Source organism: Moschus berezovskii, chromosome X, assembly GCF_049115385.1.
Source record: "Moschus berezovskii isolate FMDL1 chromosome X, NW_MosBer_1.0, whole genome shotgun sequence".
Taxonomy (NCBI): domain Eukaryota; kingdom Metazoa; phylum Chordata; class Mammalia; order Artiodactyla; family Moschidae; genus Moschus; species Moschus berezovskii.
Window position 1 is genome coordinate 81,812,954 of NC_142488.1, and position 12,255 is coordinate 81,825,208.

The 12,255-nt window shown below is 38.9% G+C and overlaps 1 non-coding gene across 1 annotated transcript; it reads right to left on the reverse strand.

Moving 5' to 3' along the window:
• Positions 1 to 9,563: 9,563 nt before the first annotated feature.
• LOC129535313 (U6 spliceosomal RNA) lies at positions 9,564 to 9,665 on the reverse strand. Its single transcript, XR_008681587.1, has one exon. It is a non-coding gene; the product is annotated as a U6 spliceosomal RNA (small nuclear RNA).
• Between the last annotated feature and the right edge of the window lie 2,590 nt (positions 9,666 to 12,255).

The following is a 12,255-nucleotide window of genomic DNA, read 5'->3' on the forward strand; positions in this document are numbered from 1 at the left end:
ACCTGACCTGCCTCTTGAGAAACCTGTATGCAGGTCAGGAAGCAACAGTTAGAACTGGACATGGAACAACAGACTGGTTCCAAATAGGAAAAGGAGTAAGTCAAGACTGTATATTGTCACCCTGTTTATTTAATTTATATGCAGAGTACATCATGAGGAACGCTGGGCTGGAAGAAGCACAGGCTGCAATCAAGACTGCTGGGAGAAATATCAATAACCTCAGATATGCAGATGACACCACCCTTATGGCAAAAAGTGAAGAGGAACTCAAAAGCCTCTTGATGAAAGTGAAAGAGGAGAGTGAAAAGTTGGCTTGAAGCTCAACATTCAGAAAACGAAGATCATGGCATCTGGTCCCATCACTTCATGGCAAATAGAAGGTGAAACATTGGAAACAGTGTAAGAGTTTATATTTTTGGGCTTCAAAATCACTGTGGATGCTGACTGAAGCTATGAAATTAAAAGACGCTTAATCCTTGGAAGGAAAGTTATGACCAACATAGATAACATATTAAAAAGCAGAGTCATTACTTTGCCAAACAAGGTCCATTTAGTCAAGGATATTTATTTTTCCAGTGGTCATGTATGGATGTGAGAGTTGGACTGCGAAGAAAGCTGATCACTGAAGAATTGATGCTTTTGAACTGTGGTGTTGGAGAAGACTCTTGAGAGTCCCTTGAACTGCAAGGAGATCTAATTAGTCCATCCTAAAGGAGATCAGTCCTGGGTGTTCATTGGAAGGACTGATGCAATAGCTGAAACTTCAATACTTGTCCACCTCATGCGAAGACTTGATTCACTGGAAAAGACTCTGATGTTGGGAGGGATTCGGGACAGGAGGAGAAGAGGAAGAAAGATAATGAGGTGGCTGGATGGCATCACCGACTCGATGGAGATGAGTTTGAGTGAACTCCAGGAATTGGTGATGGACAGGGAGCCCTGGCATGCTGTGATTCATGGGGTTGCAAAGAGTCGGACATGACTGAGCGACTGCACTGAACTGAGCTGAACTTATCCCATCCAGAATATCACATTACATTTGTTTATCACGTCTACTTAGACTCCTTTTGGCTATCACAGTTATCCAGACTTTTCCTGTTTTTTTTTAACGTGACAGTTCTGAAGAGTACTGGTCAGATATTTGCAGAATGTCCCTCAAGTGAAATTTTTGACTAGCTATTTATTTTCAAATATATAATGCCCATATATATTTCTCCAGTAATATTTCTTCTCAAAGCATCTTCATGACATTATATTAATATGATATATAATAGCGTATTCATGATATTATAGCTATATCAATTTTTTTTTGAAATTTACTTACATAGTATGTCTTTCACCATCTATTTTTTTCCAAGTTTATGCATGGGAGGTCATTCACATATATAAAAATATGCATATCTTTATATTAAATTATTTTCAATTTAAAAATGCTTCATGGGTAATACATATCTTAAAGTATGTTTTTTGAAATGTTGAATTGGGTACATTAATTGAAAAATCATATGTTGCATTAAACAGATACTAAAAAATATTTGTTACTGATATGAATTTTTTTAAAATTTTTTAAGAGTGATAATTCTCTTTTTTTTTTTTTTTACGTTATATTATTGTATACGTTTTACCATACAATGACATGAATTTGCCCCGGGTGCACATATGTCACCCATCTTGAACTCCCCTCATACCTCCCTCCCCATGCCATCCCTCTGGTTCATCCCAGTACACCAGCCCCGAACATCTTGCATCGTGCATCAAACTTGGACTGGCGATTCGTTTCACATATGATAATATACATGTTTCAATGCCATTCTCCCAAATAACCCCACCCTCGTTCTCTCCCTCAGAGTCCAAAAGACTGTTCTATGCATCTGAGTCTCTTTTGCTGTCTTGTAGACAGAGTTATCGTTATCATCTTTCTAAATCCCATATATATGCGATAATATACTGTATTGGTGTTTTTCTTTCTGGCTTACTTCACTCTGTATAATAGGCTTCAATTTCATCCACCTTATTAGAATTTATTCAAATGTATTCTTTTTAATGGCTGAGGAATACTCCATTGTGTATATGTACCACATCTTTCTTATCCATTCGTCTGCAGATGGACATCTAGGTTGCTTCAATGTCCTGGCTATTATAAACAGTGCTGCAATGAACATTGGAGTACATGTGTCTCTTTCAATTATACCCAGGAGTGCGATTGCTGGGTCTTATGGCAGTTCTATTTCCAGGTTTTTAAGGAATCTCCTCACTGTTCTCCACAGTGGTTGTACTAGTTTGTATTCCCACCAACAGTGTAAGAGGGGTCCTTTTTCTCCACACCCTCTCCAGCATTTATTGCTTGTAGACTTTTGGATAGCAGCCATTCTGACTGGCGTGAAATGGTACCACATTGTGGTTTTGATTTGCATTTCTCTGATTATGAGTGATGTGGAGCATCTGTTCATGTGTTTGTTAGCCATCTGCATGTCTTCTTTGGAGAAATGTCTGTTTAGTTCTTTGGCTCATTTTTTGATTGGGTCGTTTATTTTTCTGGAATTGAGCTGCAGGAGTTACTTGTATATTTTTGAGATTAGTTCTTTGTCAGTTGCTTCATTTGCTATTATTTTCTCCCATTCTGGAGTCTGTCTTTTCACCTTGCTTATAGTTTCCTTTGCTATGCAGAAACGTTTAATTTTCATTAGGTCCCATTTGTTTACTTTTTCTTTTATTTCCAATATTCTGAGAGGTGGGTCATGTAGGATCCTCCTGTGATTTATGTCGGAGAGTGTTTTGCCTATATTCTCCTCTAGGAGTTTTATAGTTTCTGGTCTTGCATTTACATCTTTAATCCGTTTTGATTTTATTTTTGTGTATGGTGTTAGGGAGTGTTCTAGTTTCATTCTTTTACAAGTGGTTGACCAGTTGTCCCAGCACCACTTGTTAAAGAGATTCTCTTTTCTCTATTGAATATTTTTGTCTCTCTTCTCAAAAATAAGGTGTCCATAGGTGCATGGATTTATCTCTGGGCTTTCTATTCTGTTCCATTGATCTATATTTCTGTCTTTATGCCAGTACCATACTGTGTTTTTTTTTTTTTATTGGAAGCAAATTACTTTACATTAACATATTGGTTGGTTTTTCCATACATTGACACGAATCTGCCCCGGGTGTACATGTGTTTCCCCTCTTGAACTCATACTGTTTTGATGACCAGCTTTGTAGTAGTGCCTGAATTCCCGCAGGTTGATTCCCCTAGTTCCATTCTTCTTTCTCAAGATTGCTTTGGCTATTCGAGGTTTTTTGTATTTCTATAAAAATTGTGAAATGACTTGTTCTTGCTCTGTGAAAAACATTGTTGGTAGCTTGATAGGGATTTCATTGAACTTATAAATTACTGTGGGTAATATATTCATTTTCACAATATTTATTCTTCCAATCCATGAACATGGTATATTTCTCCATCTATTAGTGTACTCTCTGATTTATTTCAACAGTGTTTTATAGTTTTCTATATACAGGTCTTTTGTTTCTTTAGGTAGATATATGCCTAAGTATTTCATTCTTTTTGTTGCAACGGTGAATGCAACTGTTTCTTAATTTCTCTTTCTATTTTCTCATTATTAGTGTATAGGAATGCAAGGGATTTCTGTGTGTTGATTTTATATCCTGAAACTTTACTATATTCATTGATTAGCTCTAGTAATTTTCTGGTAGATTCTTTAGGGTTTTCTGTGTAGATAATCACGTCATCTGCAAACAGTGAGAGTTTTACTTCTTCTTTTCCGATTTGGATTCCTTTTATGTCTTTTTCTGCTCTGATTGCTGTGGCCAAACCTTCCAAAGCTATGTTGACTAGTAGTGGTGAAAATGGACACCCTTGTCTTGTTCCTGACTTTAAGGAAAATGCTTTCTATTTTTCACCATTGAGGATAATGTTTGCTGTGGGTTTGTCATATATAGCTTTTATTACGTTGAGGAATGTTCTTTCTACTCCTGCCTTCTGGAGGGTTTTGATCATAAATGGATGTTGAATTTTGTCAAAGGCTTTCTCTGCATCTATTGAAATAATCATATGGTTTTTATTTTTCATTTTGTCAATGTGGTCTATTACATTGATTGATTTGTGGATATTGAAGAATCCTTGCATCCCTGGGATAAAGCCCACTTGGTCATGATGTATGATCTTTTCAATGTATTGTTGGATTCTGATTGCTAGAATTTTATTAAGGATTTTTGTAGTTCTCTTTTTTTGTGGCATCTTTGTCAGGTTTTGGTATTAGGGTGATTTTGGCCTCATAGAATGAGTTTGGAAGTTTACCTTCATCAGCAATTTTCTGGAGGAGTTTGAGTAGGATAGGTGTTGGCTCTTCTCTAAATTTTTGGTAGAATTCAGCTGTGAAGCCGCCTGGACCTGGGCTTTTGTTTGCTGGAAGATTTCCAATTCCAATTTCAATTTCCATGCTTGTGATGGGTTTGTTAAGATTTTCTATTTCTTCCTGGCTCAGTTTTTGGAAGTTGTACTTTTCTAAGAATTTGTCCATTTCTTCCAAGTTGTCCATTTTATTGGCATATAATTGCTGATAGTAGTCTCTTATGATCCATTGTATTTCTGTGTTGTCTGTTGTGATCTCACCCTTGATATGAAATTTAAATGCAACTCAATATCCTGTATTTTATCTGCAAGGTCTAACCTTACTGGATTCTAATAGATTAGATTGGTGATGATTTTCACCATCTTTTTAAACTGTAAACATTTCTGTCCTTTTATTTAATATAAGTCCACCTTGATTTCCGCTTAAAGAACTTCTGATTTTAAACCATTATGACAATTTTAGTCTTTTAATTAAGACATCAGTTGTATTTAAAATGATTATTGATATATTAAGCTTTTATCAACCATCTTATTGCTTTTACATTTAACCCAACTGTTTAAACTTCTTTTTTCTTTTTATTCTTTCTTTTATATTATGCATTTATTAATTTAATTTATTTATATTTTCAAGGCATTCTTTTATTCTTCTACTCTGTTCAAATATGAAAAATTCATAAATTTTCATATTATCCTTGAGTCCAGAATTTGCTAATCTTTGTATCACTTTAACTTTTGTCTGAGTACTCCTGAAGTGAAAATGGCATTTTCTTAAACATGAAGTTTCACTTTTGTGCAACTTTGTGATGTTAAAAAGTGCATGATTTTAATATATAATAACTTAAAGAACACACATTCACTGTTTATAATAGCCAGAACATGGAAGCAACCTAGATATCCATCTGCAGATGAATGGATAAGAAATTCGTGGTACATATACACAATGGAGTATTACTCAACGACTAAAAAAAGTACATTTGAATCAGTTCTAATGAGGTGGATGAAACTGGAGCCTATTATACAGAGCGAAGTAAGCCAGAAAGAAAAACACCAATACAGTATACTAAAGCATATATATGGAATTTAGAAGAATGATAACAATAACCCTGTATATGAGACAGCAAAAGAGACACAGATGTATAGAAGAGTCTTTTGGACTCTGTGGGAGAGGGCGAGAGTGGGATGATTTGGGAGAATGGCATTGAAACATGTATATTATCATATGTGAAACGAATCACCAGTCCAGGTTCCATGCATGATACAGGATGCTCAGGGCTGGTGTACTGGGATGACCCAGAGGGATGGACTGGGGAGGGAGGTGGGAGGGGGGTTCAAGATGGGGAAAACGTACACCTGGGGCAGATTCATGTCAATGAATTGCAAAACCAATACAATAATGTGTAGTGATTAGACTCCAATTTAAAAAATAAAATAAAATAAAAAGGTTTTATCAATTCAGTTAAGTTCAGTCACTCAGTCGTCTCCGACTCTTTGCAACCCCATGAATCACAGCACGCCAGGCCTCTCTGTCCATCACCAACTCCCAGAGTTCACACAAACTCATGTCCGTCGAGTTGGTGATGCCATCCAGCCATCTCATTCTCTGTCGTCCCCATCTCCTCCCACCCCCAGTCCCTCCTAGCATCAGACTATTTTCCAGTGAGTCAACTCATTGCATGAGGTGGCCAAAGTAACAGAGTTTCAGCTTTAGCATCAGTCCTTCCAATGAACACCCAGGATTGATCTCCTTTATAATGGACTGGTTGGATCTCCTTGCAGTCCAAGGGACTCTCAAGTCTTCTCCAGCACCACAGTTCAAAAGCATCAATTCTTCAGCGATCAGCTTTCTTCACAGTCCAACTCTCACATCCATACATGACCACGGGAAAAACCATAGCCTTGGCTAGACGGACCTTGGTTGGCAAAGTAATGTCTCTGCTTTTTAATATGCTATCTAGGTCGGTCATGACTTTCCTTCCAAGGAGTAAGCGTCTTTTAATTTCATGGCTGCAATCACCATTTGCAGTGATTTTGGAGGACCCAAAAATAAAGTCTTTCTCTGTTTCCCCATCTATTTTTCATGAAGTGATGGGACCAGATGCCATGATCTTTGTTTTCTGAATGTTGAGCTTCAAGACAACCTTTTCACTCTCCTCTTTCACTTTCATCATGAGGCAAAAAGTCTCTCTTCTCTTTCTGCCATATGGGTGGTGTCATCTGCATATCTGAGGTTATTGATATTTCTCCCAGCAATCTTGATTCCACCTTGTGCTTCTTCCAGCCCAGTGTTCCTCATGATGTACTCTGCATATAAGTTAAATAAGCAGTGTGACAATGTACAACCTTGACGTACTACTTTTCCTATTTGGAACCAGTCTTTTGTTCCATGTCCAGTTCTAACTGTTGCTTCCTGACCTGCATACAGGTTTCTCAAGAGGCAGGTCAGGTGGTCTGGGATTCCCATTTCTTTCAGAATTTTCCACAGTTTATTGTGATCCACACAGTCAAAGGCTTTGGCATAGTCAATGAAGCAGAAATAGATGTTTTTCTGGAACTCGCTTGCTTTCTCAATGATCCAGCGGATGTTGGCATATTGATCTCTGGTGCCTCTGCCTTTTCTAAAACCTGCTTGAACATCTGGAAGTTCATGGTTCACATATTGCTGAAGCCTGGCTTGGCGAATTTTGAGCATGACTTTATTAGCGTGTGACATGAGTGCAATTGTGCTGTTGTTTGGGCATTCTTTGGCATTGCATTTCTTTGGGATTGGAATGAAGAGGACCTTTTCCAGTCCTATGGCCACTGCTGAGTTTTCCAAATTTTTTTGGCATATTAATTGCACCATTTTCACAGCATCATCTTTCAGGATTTTAAATAGCTCAATTGGGATTCCATCACCTCCACTAGCTTTGTTCGTAGTGATGCTTTCTAAGGCCCACTTGACGTGACATACCAAGATGTCTGGCTCCAGGTTAGTGATGACGCCATCATGATTATCTTCGTCGTGAAATCTTTTTTGTACACTTCTTCTGTGTATTCCTGCCACCTTTTCTTAATATCTTCTGTTTCTCTTAGATCCATACCATTTCTGTCCTTTATTGAGCCCATCTTTGCATGAAATATTCCCTTGATATCTCTAATTTTCTTGAAAAGATCTCTTGTTTTTCCTATTCTGTTGTTTTCCTCTATTTCTTTGAATTGATTGCTGAGGAAGGCTTTCTTATCTTTCCTTGTTATTCTTTGGAACTCTCCATTCAGATGCTTATATCTTTCCTTTTCTCCTTTGCTTTTCGCCTCTCTTCTTTTCACAGCTATTTGTAAGGCCTCCTCAGACAGCCATTTCGCTCTTCTGCATTTATTTTCCATGGGGATGGTCTTGGTCCCTGTCTCCTGTACAATGTCACGAACCTCCGTCCAGAGTTCATCAGGCACTCTATCAATCAGATCTAGTCCCTTAAATCTATTTCTCACTTCCACTGTATAATCATATGGGATTTGATTGAGGTCATATCTGAAAGGTCTAGTGGTTTTACCTACTGTCTTCAATTTAAGTCTGAATTTTGCAATAAGGAGTTCATGATCTGAGCCACAGTCAGCTCCTGGTCTTGTTTTCGCTAACTGTATACAGCTTCTCCATCTTTGTTTGCAAAGAATATAATCAATCTGATTTCGGTGTTGACCATCTGGTGATGTCCATGTGTAGAGTCTTCTCTTGTGTTGTTGGAAGAGGGTGTTTGCTATGACCAGTGCATTCTCTTGACAAAACTCTATTAGCCTTTGCCCTGCTTCATTCTGTGCTCCAAGGCCAAATTTGCCAGTTACTCCAGGTGTTTCTTGACTTCCTACTTTTGCATTCCAGTCCCTTATAATGAAAAGGACATCTTTTTGGGTGTTAGTTCTAAAAGGTCTTGTAGGTCTTCATAGAACCGATTAACTTCGGCTTCTTCAGCGTTACTGGTTGGGGCATAGGCCTGGATTACTGCAATATTGAATGGTTTGCCTTGGAAATGAACAGAAATCATTCTGTCATTTTTAAGATTGCATCCAAGTACTGCATTTCGGACTCTTTTGTTGACCATGATGGCTACTCCATTTCTTCTAAGGGTTTCCTGCCCACAGTAGTAGATATAATGGTTATCCAAGTTAAATTCACCCATTCCAGTCCATTTTAATTCACTGATTCCTAGAATTTCGAAGTTCACTCTTGCCATCTCCCGTTTGACCACTTCCAATTTGCCTTGCTTCATGGACCTAACATTCCAGGTTCCTATGCAATATTGCTCTTTACAGCACCGGACCTTGCTTCTATCACTGGTCACATCCACAGCTGGGTATTGGTTTTGCTTTTGCTCCATCCCTTTATTCCTTCTATAGTTATTTCTGCACTGATCTCCAGTAGCATACTGGGCTCTTATCAACCTGGGGAATTCCTCATTCAGTATCCTATCATTTTGCCCTTTGTTACTTTTCATGGGGTTCTCAAGGCAAGTATACTGAAGTGGTTTGCCATTCCCTTCTCCAGTGGACCACATTCGGCTGTGGTCCATGTGATCAGATCGACTATTTTCCTGTGATTATGATTTCAGTGTGTCTCCCCTCTGATGCCCCCTAACAATACCTACCTTCTTATTTGGATTTCTCTTACCTTGGTCGTGGAAAATCTCTTCACAGCCGCTCCAGCAAAGTGCAGCTGCTGTACCTTACCTTAGACGAGGGGTGTCTCCTCAAGGCCGCCCCTCTTGACTTTGAACACGGAGTAGCTCCTCTCGGCCCTCCTGCGCCCGCGCAGCCACCGCCTGTTGGATGTGGGGTAGCTCCTCTCGGCCCCGGCCCTGGCCTCAGGCGTAGGGTAGCTCCTCACGGCTGCACCTCTTTGCGTGGTTTGTTGTTCCGGGGCTGGCGTCTCTCACGTGGCGTCTGCGCCGCCGGGGCCGGTGTCTCTCGAATCTAAGACATACTACTGTTTATATATTGAAACAGCATTTTATTACATATTTTTAATATTTTTCTGTATAGAGAACACCCTCCTTTTTTCTGTCTGCATTTTTAAAGCATCATTTCATAGGTGTGACAGTATATGTAAAGGATAAATTTCTAGACTTGGGATTGCTGGATCAAGAGGTAAATACATTTGTAATTTGGGAAGATATCATTGCATTCACTGCTAATCATTTTCACTTTCAGCACAATATATGCAAGTGCCTGTTTTAAAATTATGAGATGCTTCATGAATTGGTATGTCATTCTCGTTCAGAGGCCATGTTAATCTCTGAATCATTCCAATTATAGCGTATATGCTGCTGAAGTGCACACCACAAAGTCATTTTTAATTTAGTAATGGTTGAATGCTTTTCGTTGGTGTGCAGCCAAAGACAGGGCAAACTCTAAAACTCCTCTTTCCATTTAGCCTAGAGATGAGAGAGAGAAAAATATTTTTCTGGACAACAGCAGGCTTTTTTTTTTTTTTTTCAGAGTGCTCATTGGAATGGAGCCGTAAGTTCCAGCTATGTATGAATCTGTGCACTAGCTAATGAGGACATAAATGGCAAGAGTGGTAAAAAGAGTTAATGAACACCCCATCCTTTGAGCAATCATGCATAAAGATAGAGCTCTCAGCTGATTGTAACCAATACAGACTGCAGTAGGATTCAGCCAAAAAAGAAGGAATGATGTAAAGCTGGTTAACAGAAGAGGTGATATGGTTAAGTTCAAGTAAAACATAATTTAAAAATTATAAAAGAACCAGTATTTATTAAGCAGAGTTTATAGGCCAAGCACTTTTTCACGTTGCATATTAATTGTGACAATAATCCTGTGAAATAGGTATATTTTTAATATTTTTTACAGATTTTTTTTTTTTTTACAGATTTTTAAACCAAGGCAACTTGCTCAATCTCTTATGCCTTATAAATGTTGAATTTAGATCTGGTGTCTGCAGCATAGGATCTTTTCTACGGGACATTATTGACTTGCGGTCTGCCTGGGGGAATAATATCAGAATTAATTGAGAAAATAATAGTAGAAATTTTACAGGATCTAGACTTTGGCACGGAGAAGGCAATGGCAAGCCACTCCAGTTCTTTTGCCTAGAAAATCGCATGGAAAGAGGAGCCTGGTGGGTTGCAGTCCATGGGGTCGCTACTAGTCGGACACGACTGAGGGACTTCACTTTCACTTTTCACTTTCACACATTGGAGAAGGAAATGGCAACCCACTCCAGTGTTCTTGCCTGGAGAATCCCAGGGACGGCGGAGCCTGGTCGGCTGCCGTCTATGGGGTCACGCGGAGTCGGACACGACTGAAACACCTTAGCAGCAGCAGCAGACTTTGGCAATTATAAATTTTTTTATGAAGAATTAAATCCAGTATTAAGAAAGAGGTTTTTAAAATGATGATTGCAGTTAACATTCTGGTGCCCAGAGTAGTCAGAGTAGGCCTTTGGCACACCTTGTGTTCTTGTCAATTGCAGGTGTCACTGGCTATGCCTGCCCTTTCAACTTAGGAACAAATACTTGAGAGTCATTTCAAAGAAAAAAAAAAATTCTAGACTTCGGAAAGTTTTCTGACCTGGCTTAGAGACTGATATCTTGGAATCTTACATAGAAAACTTCAAGTTTTGTCCTTTGTTTGCTGTGCTGGTTTACCCTCATTTGGCTGCTGAACTGTTTTAGAAAGCTGCCAGGCATCTGCTTCACCTTAGCTGAGGATGCCCCAAGCCTGAATCTCTGGCCACTGACATTCAGCAGCTGTTTTAGCTGCTGGCCAGGAAAAGTTATTTGAGCTGTGGTAAAACCAAGTGAAGGGGCTTCCATTGTAGCTATATCCACTCTAGATTTTCAAGGCCTAATTGAGGATTGTATTTTTGAAAATCTTACAAGGTCAGTTTATAAACTGTGATAAATAATTCTCTAAGAATAATGTTTCTTCTTTGCACAGACAAAATAATATTCCTTAGATGTAATTGGGGAAAAGGGAGCTCTCTTTTGCTCTGTCATTCGGTCTCTTCTTCAATTGGCTGTGTCAATTCACTTTCACTGGCATTAAAAGGCAAGTAGAAGGGTTTGTCAGATGCTGAATAACTGGGCCCCTTCATGGAGACTTTAGAGCAAAGCATTTCCTCTGCTTTTTTCCCACTGCAAATTGCAAAGGGCTGCCTATTTTGCAATTCTGGTGTCTAGATTCTATTTCATGATTAGAGATTCTGCTAAAGAATAAAAAAAAAAATGTTGTTTTTTTCTTTTAAAGAGGCTAGAAAGCTCTTCAGTTCAGTTCAGTCGCTCAGTCGTGTCCGACTCTTTGTGACCCCATGAATCACAGCACGCCAGGCCTCCCTCACATATTTCCCATGAAGTGATGGGACCAGATGCCATGATCTTTGTTTTCTGAATGTTGAGCTTCAAGCCAACCTTTTCACTCTCCTCTTTCACTTTCATCAAGAGGCTTTTGAGTTCCTCTTCACTTTCTGCCATAAGGGTAGTGTCATCTGCATATCTGAGGTTATTGATATTTCTCCCAGCAATCTTGATTCCACCTTGTGCTTCTTCCAGCCCAGCGTTCCTCATGATGTACTCTGCATATAAGTTAAATAAGCAAGGTGACAATATACAGCCTTGATGTACTCCTTTTCCTATTTGGAACCAGTCTGTTGTTCCATGTCCAGTTCTGACTGTTGCTTCCTGACCTGCGTACAGGTTTCTCAAGAGGCAGGTCAAGTGGTCTGGTATTCCCATCTCTTTCAGAATTTTCCACAGTTTATTGAAAGCTCTTAGTTGAGCATTTATTATGTGTCCACCTGTATTAAATACATTTTATATGTGTTATCTCATGTAAATATCCTAGGCTTCTCTGGTGGCTCAACAGTAAAGAATCAGCCTGCAATGCAGGAGATGAAGGCATGATTT